This window comes from Hylobates moloch, unplaced genomic scaffold (genome assembly GCF_009828535.3).
Source record: "Hylobates moloch isolate HMO894 unplaced genomic scaffold, HMol_V3 SCAFFOLD_11, whole genome shotgun sequence".
Lineage (NCBI taxonomy): Eukaryota > Metazoa > Chordata > Mammalia > Primates > Hylobatidae > Hylobates > Hylobates moloch.
In genome coordinates, this window is record NW_026652286.1 from 32504136 (window position 1) to 32521050 (window position 16915).

At 41.5% G+C, this 16915-nt stretch overlaps 1 protein-coding gene across 5 annotated transcripts in view; it reads right to left on the reverse strand.

Annotated features, from left to right (window-relative positions):
* INSC (INSC spindle orientation adaptor protein) overlaps positions 1-16915 on the reverse strand; it is a 136528-nt gene that overhangs the window by 71272 nt on the left and 48341 nt on the right. The gene's annotated exons all lie outside the window — the stretch shown is intronic.

A 16915-nucleotide genomic window follows, 5' to 3' on the forward strand; every position in this document is an offset into this window, starting at 1 on the left:
CAAGTCTGAAGCACAAAGTTTTAAGGGCAGATGACCAGACTAATAAGCAACAGGCAATTATGTCTGACAGAGTAGCCAATGATCTTTCCAATAAGTGGGAAATGGAAGGGTGAGGCAGGAATATTGCTTGAGGCCAGGTGTTCAAGACCAGCCTGGGCGACATAGCAAGACCCCATCTCTTTAAAAAAAGTTAATGGAAATAGCCTAAATATCAAATAATGGTTACGCTAAGTGAGCTATGGTATAGCTATGATTATGTATATGCAATTATTTTAAATGATGCTTTCCAAAAGTTTATAGCTAAGAAAAATGTGTGTGCTAATATGCAAAAATGGAAATGTAAACACACAATTATTACAATAATGTTAGAAAGCTCCATCTAGGAAAAATATTTAAAGGAAACACATTACAATGCTAAAGGCTCTTAATGGGTTAAATATAACTAAAGTCTTTTTCATTTTTTTCAACTTTTCTCTAGTTTCCAAATTTTCTATAGTGAGCATGTATATGACTTTTGTAATGGAACAAAATTAACTTTATTTAGTACAACAGCATGAGAACATAGATTAGTTCCTAAGATCTTAATAAAATAAAATGCACTCTAAAATTCACTGAGTCAAGTAAAAGTCAGTAATATCAGATCATTGGTAAAGCATTGTACATTTGTTGAGTCCCTTATATTTCATATAAGTGCCAGGCACTGTGGGAAAAGCAGATATGAAAATGTTAAGCCTTCATGCTCAAAAAGCTTTTGATCTGCCTAAAGAATCAAGATAAACTAATGAGAAGTTAAAAGACAATTGTTAGGTGTCAATTAAAAGTAAAACTTGAAAACAAAACTAAACTAAAAAGACAATAACAAATTTCACCATCATTTCACAACAGAAGACATGCATAACTAATGACTAAGGCTGAGCACAAGTTCCTTTGTCTTTGGCTTGTAACAGTATTCTGATTAGTCTTTCTGCCACTGATCTTACCTGCCTCAAACATTCTTCACCTGCCACCAGCTCATTCACTCATCTACAAATATCAGTACCTACAACATGTCAAGTATTGTTCTAAGACCTAGACTGTAGCAGCAAACAAATAATCACTTCTCTAGCCAACGTTACATTCAAGTGAGAGAACAGTCAATTTTCAAAATAAATGAGCAATGTATGTAATATGTTGCAAGCAGCAAATGCTAGGAAGGAAAAGAGAACAGAAAAGAAGACTAGAGAGTGTTAGGGGTGGATGGGGGAGTAGACCTCACAATTTAAAATAAGAGGATCAGAGGAGGCTCATTGAGAAAGAGACACTTGAGCAAAGTCTTGAAGCACACGAGGAAGGATGCCATGTGGATATCTGAGGGCAAATTGCTCCAAGGAGAGAGATCAGCAAGTGCAAAGGCTCTGGGGGCAGAAGTGTCCTGAGATGTGAGAGGAATAGCACGGAGGCCAGAGTAGCATGGGAAGAGTCAGCTGGGGTGGAAGATGAGTTGAGAGCAATGAGGTGGGGGTGAGGGGAGTAGATCCTATAAGGCTGTGTTGAACAAGGTGGAGATTTGGCTTTTATTCTGAGTCAGTATAGCAAATAAAGGGCACCAATGAGGCCAGCCTGGTGAAGCAAAGGTACCAAGTGGTTGAAATTATAAGGCAGACTCCAGTTATCGAGGTTAAAAAATCATGTCTTCATGTTTACAGTTATTTAATGAGAAGGAGCAAGGCTTTCTGAAATATGTAACCATTTGACTATAGGTTTTTAAATGTAATTTTTAACCACACATCTTATGTTTAATCATGAAATTGAACATATTATTTCTTTTAGGAAATTGCTTCTTAAGTTGTTTTTAAAAAATAACCAATGATTTCTCTGTCTCTGCCTCCCTTCATGGAAATAGCTATTACATTTTGTAAAGAATTTGAACATACACATATACATACATATGCATGTGAACATATACATATACCTGCATATGTATGTAAACACATACATATATGTATATGTATACAGACACAGAGAGAGAGAGAGAAAGAAAAACCCATTAAATCCAAAATCACAGCACCCTACTGCCCATATATCCTTATGAAATCATATTTAATTTTATATTAAGTAGAATCACATCTCATGTACTGTTTGATTGCAGACAACTTCTAATCTTCTGCATCTTATTATCACTCCCTTATATTTGCCCACCCCTTCCAATCTCAGCCAACTAAGTTTAACCTAGTAAGTATCATTTTATATTTTTCTCCACACTCATGCATTCTTACACAGACTTTTATCTAAGTATATATACATTTATAAGGTTTTCTGACCTGTTGCTTTTTTTGTAAATATGACCATAATATATATACATCTTGCTGCATTTTGATTTTCTTACTTAACTTTGAAATCTTTCAAGTCATCCAGTAGAATCCTAAAACACTCTTTCCAATGTTTGAATACTATTCCATATTGTGTATATTCCACAACTTATTAAGCCATTTTCCCATTGCTGGGCATTCACTTTTTGTTCAGCTCCTGACCCCTATAAACAATGCAACATTCAACACCCTCATGCATATGTTCTGAATTGTAATTCAATAGATGTTGCCACATTGACTTTCAAAAGCCCCAATCCTTCACATTCCCCCAAGAATGTATTAGGGCTTTCTACATAGATATTGAAATACGTTTCTCCCCCGCTTAAATCCTTCAGTTGCGCCCCCCATACCACCGTTCCCTGGATAAGTCAAAACTCTTGAGGCTAAGATGAGAGAGCTTCCACGATATGGCCCCAGCCTCCCTTCCCACACATCTCCCTTGTCCATCTTCCCCAACTCCTGGCACCCCTGCCACAAACACACTCTACACCTCAGATAAACTCAACCTCCCCATTTCCCGAACATACCACTCTCTTTCACAATCCTCTGCAGCCTTGAAGTTCTCCCTCAGACTAGAAACCTCTTTTCTTCTTCTCTACCTGGCAAGTTTCTACTCACCCTGTAAGACCTGACTCTTATATTACCTCCTCTAAAAAACTACAGCCATAGCTCATGAGTTCCCCCTCAGGGCCCCTGCATCCTTCAGTGGGGCACTAATAACATTCTACCGCAATTGGTGTGTGTGCCTGAACTCCCCAAGTCCTGTGAGAAACAGTCTCTTGTGCCTGGCTTATTGCCAGTGTCTGATATATATCAGTTATTCAGAAAATGTATGCCCATTTTTGAGTGGCCAAGTGTCAGGCATTTATTGTCATAGGTCTGTACCTATGCAGAGACTTCATATGCCTCCAACACACAGGCTACGCAGAGAGTGCCCTGAGATTGACACGATGGAAAAGGAGTTATTAAAGATGGAAAAACTGGCCGGGCGCGGTGGCTCACGCTTGTAATCCCAGCACTTTGGGAGGCCGAGGCAGGCGGATCACGAGGTCAGGAGATCGAGAGCACGGTGAAACCCCGTCTCTACTAAAAAAAAAAAAAAAAAAAAAAAATACAAAAAAATTAGCCGGGCGTGGTGGCGGGCCCCTGTAGTCCCAGCTACTCGGAGAGGCTGAGGCAGGAGAATGGCGTGAACCCGGGAGGCGGAGCTTGCAGTGAGCCGCGATTGCGCCACTGCACTCCAGCCTGGGCGACAGAGCGAGACTCTGTCTCAAAAAAAAAGATGGAAAAACTGTGATTATTGTGTTCTAAAGACGTAGAAATGGGAGGAAAACTGAACTAGGGGCTTTTAAGAAGCAACAAATGAGCAAGTCACTTGCACACTGACTCATTCACTGCATAAGCACTTTGCAGTGGACATCTGTTACATTATCTTTCCAGCATCTTTTTCTCTCTCTTCTGTCAATCATAGAGACAAGTTTCATTAGCTACCTCTTGGGCTGGCTACCCAGGCTTCAGCTTTTCCCTCTTCTTTGCTAAAGGCCCCTCCTCCCAAACACAGGGGTAATCCCCTGGCCATCTGTGGCCATGTCTAGACTGTGTTAAAATGCCGCTGGAAACAATTGGTGCTTGATCCAGGGGTGGGTTTCTGAACTAAGCTGCACTAATCCAATTCCTTGCCCCAAATTGTGAAACGTAGAACCAAGAGTCACACAGACAGGGATTATTGTACATGGGACATGTTAACAATGGCAACTTCAGTTGTTCCATGATAACCTCCAGGATCACTTCGGGAGTGGGGAGACAAGTCCAAGAGTTAATTTCTATTGCTTGTAACCAAAAGAACATTTTCTAAGACACAAGCACACAAATAACTAAACATAGTTGAGTTGGTGTTCTTCTTAGAGTAAGGGTCTGCTGGGAATTCCAAGAAGAGAACTCCCCCTTTCCGTTGGAGATCAGGGGTAGGTGCCTGGAGGAGGTGGTCATACCCTGGGTAGGGTTTGGACTTGTCAAGACAGTGAGAGCATATTCCAGGGTGGGGCAGTCAAAGGGACAATAAGTAAGTCCCCTGTTCTAGAGTTGTACATTCTGGAAGAGAGGGAACCATGATAAGGAAAGCCAGAAAGGTATACCAAGGCCCTGATTTTGAGAAGCCTTCGGTGCCAGATTAGGGGCTGGCCATTCACATTGAGAGCCCTGAGAAGATACTGGAGGGTGGGCAGGGCAGGGGAGGTAGGGATGGCTAGGACTGGAAAACAGCCAAATCGCAGCACCTGGGACCACCACCTGGCTGAAAGGAAACCTGTGTGCTGGGACTGCTCCCCAAGGAAGAGCTCTGGCATCCTCTGAATGGAGGCACTCACACCCCTTACCTCTGGCCTGGAAGGGAAAGAACCAACCCAACCCCAAAGCCATGGTAGAGGTAGGAAAGGAGAACAAGGCCCTGGGAGGCCTGCTCAGATCCACAACTCACATTTTTGTCAAGCCCTCCACCCCAATGCACACAGGAGGTATATACTTAGTTTTGTTTTTAAAGCTATGTAAGAATTAAAAAGAAAGTGAGATTTCAGAAGCTGTGTTAATTAAACTCCTAATCGATTCAGCACTTTGCTAGTAGGAGAATTGGAGTGACAGAACTATTGATTTCTTCAAGCCCTGCGTGTTTGTGCCTACCAGTGTCTGTGTTTGTGGATATGAATCCATCTGGGTGCCTGTCTATATTATCTGGATGCCTGTATCTGTCTGTGTGTATATCCCTATTTGCGCAAATAGATGACTGTATATGTGTTTACAGGACTTACCTCATATAAACTTGATGATTAAAAAGTGGGGGTGGAGGAGCTTGAGCGTGGGTACACGTAGTGAATCATTTGCAAAGAAAAGAGTATAGAAAAGGGAGAAATAAAGAAACTTTACAGTGGAGAAATCTGGCGTCGCTATTTTAACCAAGTGATCAAGTTTAACCTCACCAAGGATAAGGCATGTTGCTAGCATGTACCCCTGATAGGATACGTTAAGAAGTGCACTTCATCCTGTAGCATTCTTCCCCCAGGACATGTAGCCTCAGTCTCATGATGAGAGAAGAGCCAGACAAACCCAAACTGAGGGACATTCTACAAACACCTGACCAATACTCCTCAAAGTGGTCAAGGTCATCATAAACAAAGGCAGACTGAAAAACTGTCATAGAACAGAGGTGACTAAGGAGACATGAGGACTAAGTGTAATATGATATCCTGGGTGGAATCTTGAAACAGAGAAAGGACATTCATGAAAAAAAAAACTAGTGCAATCTGAATACAGTCAGCTTTCCATATCCACAGATTTTGCATATACGGATTCAACCAACTGCAGATTGAAATTATTCAAAAAATAAAAAATAACAATATGATAATAAAAATGTCACACATAAAAAACACAGTATAACAACTATTTACGTAGCATTTACATTATATTAGGTATTATAAGTAATCGAGATGATTTAAAGTATACAGGAGGATATATGTAGCTTATATGCAAGTATTAAGCAATTTTATATCAGGGACTGGAGGATTCACGCATTTTCATAACTGTGGGAAGTCCTGGAACCAATCCCTCATGGATGCCAAGGGACACCTGCAATGTCTAGAGTTTAGTTCATAGTAATGGACCAATGCTGGTCCCTTAGTTGTGACAAATGTGCCATGGTAATATAAGACGTCAGCAATCAGGGAAACTGGATGTGGAGTATATGGGAACACTCTGTACTACCTTTGCAACTTTCTGTAAATCTGCAACTATTCGAGACCAGCCTAGCCAACATGGTGAAACCTGTCTCTACTAAAAGTACAAAAAAAAAAAATTAGCTGGGTGTGGTGACACATGCCTGTAATCCCAGCTACTTGGGAGGTTGAGGCAGGAGAATCACTTGAACTTGGGAGGCAGAGGTTGCAGTGAGCAAAGATGGTACTACTACACTCCAGCCTGGGTGACAGAGTGAGACTCCATCTAAAAAAACAACAACAAACAAACAACAACAAAAAAAACTGTGAGCCCAGACTAGCTGTCTCTCTGGTTTTATATCACGAGCCTCATGCAGGGAACACCTTGAGAGCCCAAGCTCCAGGATGGTAGGTGAAACCTGGCTAAAGAGCCAGGAACAGAGCCTTCCTCAAAGAACTGGGAAGTGGAAGGAAAAGTGGTCGCCAGTCAGGCTATGGGTGGAAGTTGTTCTCTAAGGGGAAAGGAACATGGCTACTCCCAGTAGCTTTGTCTTCCAGTCGGGCCCCCATCATCTGTCCTATAGATTAATCCCAGGTGAGCCTCGTGGACCTGTGCCTTCAATGCCTAGCTACGTCGCGGGACCCTCCCTCTGAGGCCCCTCATGATGGCTCATACTGACCCTGCTCCTTCCTTAACCACCTTAACAGCCAGGCCTTGAGCCACAGCTTCCTTGGGACTGAGTAGCCTATTGTCTACAAGTCTGAGCATAAGGGGGATGTATCCAGACACAAGCAAACAAGGCCTGCACACTGGCATAAGGGTAGGAAGAGCTAGCTCTGCTTCTCATAATCTGTGTGACCCTAGGCAAGCTGCTGCTTCTTTTTACCATTTTCTGAAATTTTTATTGAAATATAACATATGTACATAGAAGTGAACACATCATAATATTGAGCTACAGTTCAATACATTTTCATAAGGTCAACGCATCCATGAATTCAGCAACCAGATAAAGAAACCCAACTATTACCATTGTCCCAGAACTCTCCCTTGTGCCCCTTCTAGTCACTCCCCAACCAGGATAACCAGTATCCTGACTTTTAACAACATAAGTTTGTGTTTTGCATAAGTTTCTTACCAATTTGAGCCTCAATTTCTTCATCCATAAAATAGATAATAATAGAAGTTTCCACACAGGGTTGATGGAAGAATTAAATTAAGTGATGAATGTGCAGGGCCTAGCACTCTGCATGGCACAAAAGGGGACACTCAAAAATGTTAGTTCTCTGTGCTGCTCTTCCCCATATAAAACACCTTCACACGTGTCACAATAACTAGAAATATAATAATGACTGGAATTTATTGAGTATATCCCATGCATTGAGCACCATGCTAAGATCATGTCCTTTGCAGGGACATGGATGGATATGGAAGCCATTATCTTCAGCAAACTAACACAGGAACAGAAAACCAAACACTGCATGTTCTCACTTATAAGTGGGAGCTGAACAATGAAAACACATGGACACAGAGAGGGAAACAATACACACTAGGGCCTGTCAGTGGGGTGGGGGGAGGGAGAGCATCAAGATAAATAGCTAATGCATGTGGGGCTTAACACATAGGTAATGTGTTGATAGGTGCAGCAAACCACCATGGCACACGTTTACCTATATAACAAACCTGCACATCCTGCATATGTATCCCAGCACTTAAAATAAAATAAAATAATAAAGTAGACGAGCAGAGAGAGGGATGAGGCAGCCTTAACATAGGCAGATGAGGAGGACCATTTGCCCAAGCAACAACTTGGGGCTGCTATGGGCAAAGGAAGATGAAGGGAAACTGTGAGCCCCTGACCCCACCTACAGCTCTGGGGAGGAAGGTGGGCAAGAATGATGAGCCGCCAAGATATAATTGCTGCTTTCGGGCCAAAGCCACACAGAGCTGTCCGGCTGTAGGAGTTGCCTTTCATGGTAGCAGTCCTAGAAATGAGGACAGACAAGGTGCCAGTGGGGAAAAGCAGAATCTGGTTTACTTTAAGAATGAGCTTAGGCCAGGTGTGGTGTCTCATGCCTGTAATCCCAACACTTTGGGAGGTGGAGGTGGGAGGATCCCTTGAAACTAGGAGTTTGAGATCAACCTGAGCAACATAGCGATACCCTCATCTCTATAATAATAATAATAACAATAATTATTATTATTATTATTAATTAGCTGAGCATGGTGGCTCTTCCCTGTGGTCCCAGCTACTCAGAATACTCAAGAGGCTGAGGCGGGAGGATTACTTGAGCCCAGGAGGTCAAGGCTGCAGTGAGCTATTATGGTGCCACTGCACTACAGTCTGGGTGACAAAGCGGGACCCTTTCTCTTAAAAAAAGAGTTTAAAATAACTGTTGTTTCTAGAGATTGTTTAAACAGCAGCAACTCTTTCTCCCCAAGCAGCAACGAGACATACTGAGAAGAAAACAGAACAAATTAGTAGGCGCGGGGATCCCTGTCTCCCCCTGACTCTACTCAGTGACCAATCCCCAGGCCCATCAAGCAGGTGCATGCCACTTATGTCCAGGGCAGGGAAGACATTCAGAGGCTCTGGCCTATTAGCAGCTGAAGGAAAAAATGGGTTGGCTGCTCAAGAACTCCCACACAGCCTGAATTCTCCCAGAATGCTTTGCACCCAAGCTGCTCACATTTAAACTACTGTGTTAATAATATTTCTGCGTTTAGCTAAAAAAAAAATAGAATTAGACAAAAAGCACTTCTGAAGTCACAGTGAAATAAAAAATAAAAAAATCCACCAGTAATAAAAACTTTTATTGAACCTTTACAGTGCCTCAAGAGCTGTGCACTTATCATGCATTATTTTATTCTCACGACAACCTTACTTGGTTTACTCTCTTATTTGCCCCATGTTACAGGTGAAAATACAGAGGTGTAGAAAGGCCACATGACTTAAGAGAGCCAGAATTCCAAGCAGGCAGCCTGACTCCAGAGACTGTGTTACTGACCACACTATTCATCTTCCCATCTATGTCTCTCCTCCACCAGACTTTGAGATATCCTCAAAAGCAGTCATTGTTTGATTCATCTCAGCGCAAGGCCTGACACACAGTAGGTATCAATAAATATGTAATTGAATCAAATAAGCCTAAGACTGCCTGGGAGACATGCATTGTATGCCTTGCCAAGCCAGCTTATTTGAAAAAAATATTTTCCAAACTTGCAAGGAGTTACACAAGACGGGCAAGAGTTTCCTGGACTGGCACATACGAACATCCCAAACCCACCCCATCCTCTGCTCTAGAATTAATTTTAGGAGGTATGGATTTTGTCTTTGGCTAGGATGTCAGACAAAATATAGGTGAGTTCCCAGCCCTGTGGTAAAAGTTTAAGTGTTGGGCAAGTAACTGGATCCCACAAAAAGTATGATAATAAAGATTTTGAAATACTTGAAGCTGATGTCATTAGAATCAGAGAAACTTCTTGTACAAGGCATTTTTGCAAATGTTCCTGTCTTCCACTAAGCAATGCTCTGGTTGGGTAGAGCTTGGACCCTTAGAAACCATTGTCCCAATTCTCAGAGTCTGGCCTGAATGTAAAGGCAAACAGTGTTCTGGTGAGTTGTGGGTATATATTCTCAAGCCCTTGAGAAGTGTCTGTCCCCACATGACACCAGGAACAAACAGAATATTCTCAACCAGTTCAACAAGGATTAAAACAGTAAGCAGTGTCTCTCAGGCAATCCCTGGTCAACTTAATTCAATGCAACACTATTGACACCGACAATGTTTCAGGCCTTGTTCTGGTGATCCCTGCCCTCAGGAAGTTACACAGTCTAGCAGAAGAGACAGACATAAGAAAGACAGCCCAACTTCACTCTCATCCCATCATGATGGGTCATGAGGCTCGCTCAAGTGCATCTAAGAGTCCCCAGAGCTCATCTAACATATGTTCCCCACCACCCCCCAAAAGACTGGTTCAGCAACTACAAGGTGGAACTGAATGATTCTGACATCTTTTCTTCCTTAGCAGCCTTACACTGGGCATGACCCTAGCTGCCGTGCCCTGCCATGTCCACCCAGCATGGCTGCCATTCCTTCCAGTGAATGTCATGCTCTCTGGACTCCACAGGATATCTCAGACTGTTACATTCATCACTTCTTCTCTTACTGCTATCTCTCTTAGGTACGAGGGTACCACCACCAGGCATGCCACTGGGTCTTCTAGGCATCATGAAGACTCCTGTTGGTTACCACTGCTCCCACCAGAGCAGAAACTCTATAGCTGGGTTACCTGAATTCAAATTCCAGCTCTGCCACTGGCTAGCTATGTAACTTTGGGCAAGTTATATAACCACTCAGTGCTTCAGTTTCCTCACTAGCAAATGGTGAAAGATAATAATAACTAACTTCTGAGCTTTTGGTGATTATTAAGTGAAGTGATTATATATATATTATATATATATATTATATATATATATACACATATATATATATATATATATATATGTAATGCCTGATGGGTAATACTTTAAGTCTTAGTCTCTATTAGAGAAGTTCTAATAAAGCCACTGTATCATCAAACCTTTTTTTACTTAAAAGTCAAAAACATGAAGAAAATTCTGGAAAGATGGCAGTGGTGGCACATATTTTTCCAATCTCTTCAAACTCCCACATGAAAACTGACAGAGTAACTATATGACAACCTCTGCCCCATGGATAATATTTATAATTAAACTAGGTGATAGGTTATCCCCACAAACTTCGAAATACCAGCAAGTGGGGAAAAACCACCAACATCTGTAAGACCTGTAAGACCTGCTCGGTATCATGTATTAGATCATTTTCATGCTGCTGATGCAGACATATCTGAGACTGGGTAATCTATAAAGAAAAAGAGGTTTAATGGACTCACAGTTCCACATGGATAGGGAGCCCTCACAATCATAGCAGAAGGTGAAAGGCACATCTTAACTGGTGGCAGGCATTATAAAATCATCAGATCTGATGAGGCTTATTCACTACCATGAGAACAGTATGGGAGAAACCACCCCCATGATTCAATTACCTCCCACCTGGTCCCTCCCACAACACATGGGAATTATGGGAGCTACAATTTGAGATGAGATTTGGGTGGGGACACAGCCAAACCATATCATATTATCTTACAAGAAGAAGAAGAAAGAAGCAAGAAGGTGGCATCTGCTGAACACGAGAAAGGAGAACCCAAAATAGCCCGAGTATTTACTGGAAAGCACAGTATGGGAATTTGAGAACAGTAGCTGAAACTGGAAGGGGATTTGCCTTTCCAATATAGCTAAGTACAGGGTGTTTTATGAACTCTCAAAACTGACCCACCAGGAATCTCTACTACAATAAAGCACCACATTAAGGAGAAACTCCTGGGAGTGGAATCCAAATTCAGTGGGACAGGGACAACGGAGGCACAGGAACGAGATGTTCAGATCAATGTGAGGGAAGAAAGCAGAGCTAGGAACACACAGAGAGCAGGTCATCATATTTTTGGACCCTATACTAAAACAAAAGAAGGTGAAGTTCTATAAAGTTAGAATAGGTTTCCTGAACCCTGCTTTCTTCTAAAGGTTCATGAAAACTAATTTCACTTAAAAATGAGCAACAGAAAATTATTGTAGTCTCATCCCATATATAGTTATTTTAAAAAGAGAATAAAGAGCAGAATAATATCTCTACAATGAGAAAATGCCAGAAAAAAATGTACTCTTAAAACAGATAAAACTATAATAAAATAAGCTTAAAATTTTAAGGAAATTATAAAAAACAGGAACAAGAAGCATAAATTATCAGAAAGGAAATGTCTTAACTCAGGAAGGAATTAGAAATAAAGAGGGGAAAGTTATTTTAGAAACAAAGACTAAACAAGAAGAAACACATAAGATAATGCCTTTAAAAATCAAATGCAAAAATTAAGAAAACTTTGAAAATAAAAAATGAAGAAAGAGATGAAAGGAGGCCAGATGCTGTGGCTCACGCCTGTAATCCCAGCACTCTGGGAGGCCGAGGTGAATTATGAGATCAGGAGATCGAGACCATCTTGGCTAATATGGTGAAACCTTGTCTCTACTAAAATACAGAAAATTAGTCAAGCGTGGTGGTAGGTACCTGTAGTCCCAGCTACTCGGGAGGCTGAGGCAGGGAAATTGCTTGAACCTAGGAGGCGGAGGTTGCGGTGAGCCAAGATCACACCACTGCACTCACTTCAGCCTGGGTGACAGAGCAAGACTCCATCTCAAAAAATAAATAAATAAATAAAATAAAAAGAATTTGAGAGAAAACAACAAATATTAAAGTTAGGTAAGAAGATTCAACAAACACACAATGTAAGTTCCTAAGGAAGGAATTCAAAGCACAGAAACAGGGTAAATACTAAAACCATAAATCAGAACACTTTCAGGTGGGGGAGGGGACTTAAAACTACACATTGAAAGAACATACTACTTACATGAAAGCAAACATGCAAGACATACTCTAGTAAGATAGTAAGATTATTGCACAAGAGAAAAGAATGAGAAGGAAGGCAGGGGGGCAGGGAGGGAAGAAATTGTTTGCGCATCTAAAACTAAGTGCATGTTACCCATAAGAGACAGAAAATTCCACTGTCATCAGATTCTGAGAGCAATACTTTGTACCAGAAAAAAGTAGAGTTACATATTTAAAATACTCAAGGAAATAAAGTGTGAGCCAATGATTTTATATTCATTCAAAATGACTTTCAAGTGTAAGGTGAGTAGAAACTCTCAGCTCTGATGACAGAGTGATGTTGGGCAAAAATCCTTCAAGAATAGGTAAGAAGACAAAATCAGTAAGACTTGGACACTGATTCATATAGATGATGAATGAGAGAGAGTGAAGAGATGAAACCCAGATTTTTTACTTGAGCAGCTGAATGGATAGGAGAAATAAATCTGGAAGACACAATGATAGGTTCAGTTTGTGACACGGTGAATCTAATAGACCTACCATCTCTTCTTTTCAAGAAGTCCAGTCCCTCTTACTGGACTGTCCTCTCATAGAAATTTATTCTAAAAACTTCCAGGCACTCCCAGCATCCATACAGAGTGCATGGCCAACATACTGGCACAAGTCTCACCCTGAATATTCTCACAAGTCTCATTCATTCAACATTTACTTAGGGCTAAATAGGTGTCAGGAACTGTTCTAGCTACTTGGGATATATTAGTAAGCAAAACAAACCAACATCCCAGCCCCTGTGGAGAGTACATCATAGCAGAGGAAGACAGACAACAATAATAAATACAATAAATAAAAATGAATACAGTATGTTAAAAGCAGATGATTTCTATTAAAAAGTAGTGGTAGAATAAGGGGTACCACAATTGTCAAGTGGAAAGCAGGGAAGTAATTTTCATTTTAAATAAGTGGTCAGAGCAGGGCTCCTTGAGAAGCTAAGATTGAGCAAACACTTCAAGGAGGTGAAAGAATTAGCTGAAATATGGGTACTGAGCATTGCAGGTGGTCAGAGCCTAGCGCAAAGGCCTTGAGAGGGAGGATGCCTGCTTTGTTTGAGACACAGTATAGAGATAAGTGTGGCTAGAGTAGAGTGAACAGCAGAAATATTAGCAGGAGGGGAGCTCAGAGAAGGGATTAGGCCAGATCACATAAAGCCATGGAAGCCATTGTAAACATTTTGGGTTTTATTCTGAGTAAACAAAATACTTCCCAGATCCCCCAAGAACTCTTGTCACCAGATGTCAGCTGGGTCCATCTAGCCCATATACTTCTCTATAACCCAACAGGAAGACTCTCTCAGTGAGGGCTTTATAAAAACAACACATAGATGACTTTAGAATGACTTAACCTCCACTATGCAGTGAACTATAAACTGCTTACTAAACAGCTAATTAAACCATAATTATTTATGTAACAAGCTATAAATAATTTACAGCATGGTTAGGCTATTAACTTCCCATCCCTCTGCACCAAGGCTCTTGTGAAGCCCCAGTCAAATGCGACTAAAGGAAATGTGACTACTCTAATCTTGTTCAAATTTTTCAATGTTTTCATTTCTCTGCTTCTGATCTGCTTCTGAATCCCATGCTGAGCTGCATCAGCATAGGCCTCACTGTGCATCAGGGCTTTTATGTAAGTGGCAGGCAATTCTTCGTCTCTCCATCCCTAACCACTCCAAGTTCACATTTTAAGTGTAAATCCTGCCCCAGTGTTTGGTGCTTAGCAGATTGCAACAGGCATGTTTCTAACTTGCCATTGACACATCTGTGCAATACCAGAAACATTGAGAAGGTTTTTTTCTTCTTCAGTGGGCTCTGCAAAATGCCTCCTGTGCCACCTGTAGTAGAAATGCCCCCTTTTCCTCTGAGCTTCTCTGTGTTCTCTCCTGCCTCCATGCACTAGTCCTTTGCTCCAAGCTGTAGCAGCAGAAAAAGTTTTCAGATCAACATTACTCAGAAATCTCCATTTTCACTCTTCATCCTATTCACTTAACATTTGGTGTTCCATATCATCTTCTGACATGTGTTCTATATCATTTTTTGTTAATTAAACTGTTCAGTATAATATAGTAAGAGAGTAAATCCGATGGTATAACCCCAGGGTTCCTGGGGGAGGCAAAATGAGGCCCACCAACCCACCTCGAAGCTAATACTGAGAGTAATTTGTGACATGGGCATGGATTACAGCACTGCCAACACTTTTTTTTTATTATACTTTAGGTTTTAGGTACATGTCACAATGTCAGGTTTGTTACATATGTATCCATGTCCATTAACTCGTCATTTAGCATTAGGTGTATCTCCTAATGCTGTCCCACCCCCCTCCCCCCACCCCACAACAGTCCCCGGAGTGTGATGTTCCCCTTCCTGTGTCCATGAGTTCTCATTGTTCAATTCCCACCTATGAGTGAGAACATGCGGTGTTTTGCTTTTTGTCCTTGCGATAGTTTACTGAGAATGATGTTTTCCAGTTTCATCCATGTCCCTACAAAGGACATGAACTCATCATTTTTTATGGCTGCATAGTATTCCACGGTGTATATGTGCCACATTTTCTTAATCCAGTCTATCGTTGTTGGACATTTGGGTTGGTTCCAACTCTTTGCTATTGTGAATAGTGCCGCAATAAACATATGTGTGCATGTGTCTTTATAGCAGCATGATTTATAGTCCTTTGGGTATATACCCAGTAATGGGATGGCTGGGTCAAATGGTATTTCTAGTTCGAGATCCCTGAGGAATCGCCACACTGACTTCCACAATGGTTGAACTAGTTTACAGTCCCACCAACCAGCACTGCCAACACTTTATCACATCCACTTCTCCAGGCTGGGCCCTCTCTCAATTGGTAGAAAGGTTTGAGGGTAAAGAAGAGATTTGACTACTCTAACAAATTATTTTTAATGTAGCATAGTTCCAAGCACACTATGAAAGAAACTATCTCTTGAGTACCTTCTGCATAGCAGGCACATATCAAGAACTTGCACATAGGATATCTAACTAGTATTCAGTAAAATGCTATTTATTACCCTCATCTTACAGAGGAGGAGAAACTGAGGCTCAAAGTGGTTTTTCCACCTAGTCAATGACAGTGCCAGATTTCAGTCCCATGCCTGACTCTAAAGTCTGTGATCTCACCATCTCTACAGTCTGTCCAGCACCCTAATGGAACTTGTTGTTATTTCTGTTTCAGAAAGCCAAGGAACATGAATTTAGCTCCAGGTAACAGTTTTCACTCTTATGAGCCAATGTGTACATCTGACAGCTGCCTTCTCTTTGATGACTCAGAGCCCCATCTTGTTAACTGTCAAACTCCAGCATTGTAGATGCCCTCTGATTGAGAGAAGACATTGTTAACACTCTCCGATCTTTCATTAACTCATGAATGACTTATTTTTTAACCTCTAAAAATGGTATGCATGTGTATCTGTATTGCCAGTATATGTATGAGAGTCATTATGATGATATAAGCCACAAGAACACCTGATTAGGAGCCATCACCTGTGCCCTCCTCCCACTGCCTCCTCTTGATAGCTGTGTGCCCTTACACGACACCTGTCATCTCTGAGCCTCAGTTTCCTGACCTGCTCATTCCCCCCTTATTTCCAACCATTATCCCAGCCCTGAGTTATTTCAGTCCTGCTACTGTGACTTCCAGCCTCCTAGGCTTTGCACATGCTGGTCCCTCTCTCCCACTTCCTCTTCAACTTGCTGGCTTCTACACATTGTTGAAGTCTGACCTTAATCTCTCTTCTGAAGGAGTCCTTTGTGACTCCTCAACAAATTTATGCCCCATGTGCCCCACATGTCTGTAAGCACTCTGCTCTGTCTTTCCCCTGATCTATACTGGTCTCAATTGTTTAACAACTTTTAAATGTCTGCCTTACCCCCTAGATGAGACAGGGCAGATCTTGTGTCTCTCTTGTCCTCCCTACAAGCCACCATGCTACATGCTACACTATCTGCAAGGCACTGGATCTGACACACCAACGATGCAGCTGGTGTATATGTATGGAACTTAACTACACTTAAACATTTTTCAAGTAGGAATAATAATAACCTATGCTGCTGTCCTGTCTCATTGGGTTGTGAGGGTCAGGGAGATAAAATCCATAATCATTATAATAGCACTAATTGAGGATGGGCCCTGTGCCAGTTATCATGTGGATTGATTCACATGTAGTATCTCAGTTGGTTCTCACAATGACCCTGTGAGGTGGGTACTCTTATGATCTTACTTTTACAGATGAGGAAACTGAAGCTTAGCAAGGCCAAATAATGTATCTGAGATCACACAGATCACGAGTGACAAAGTTTGGCTCTGAACCCAGCTCATCAGTGTCTAGACTGTATGTTC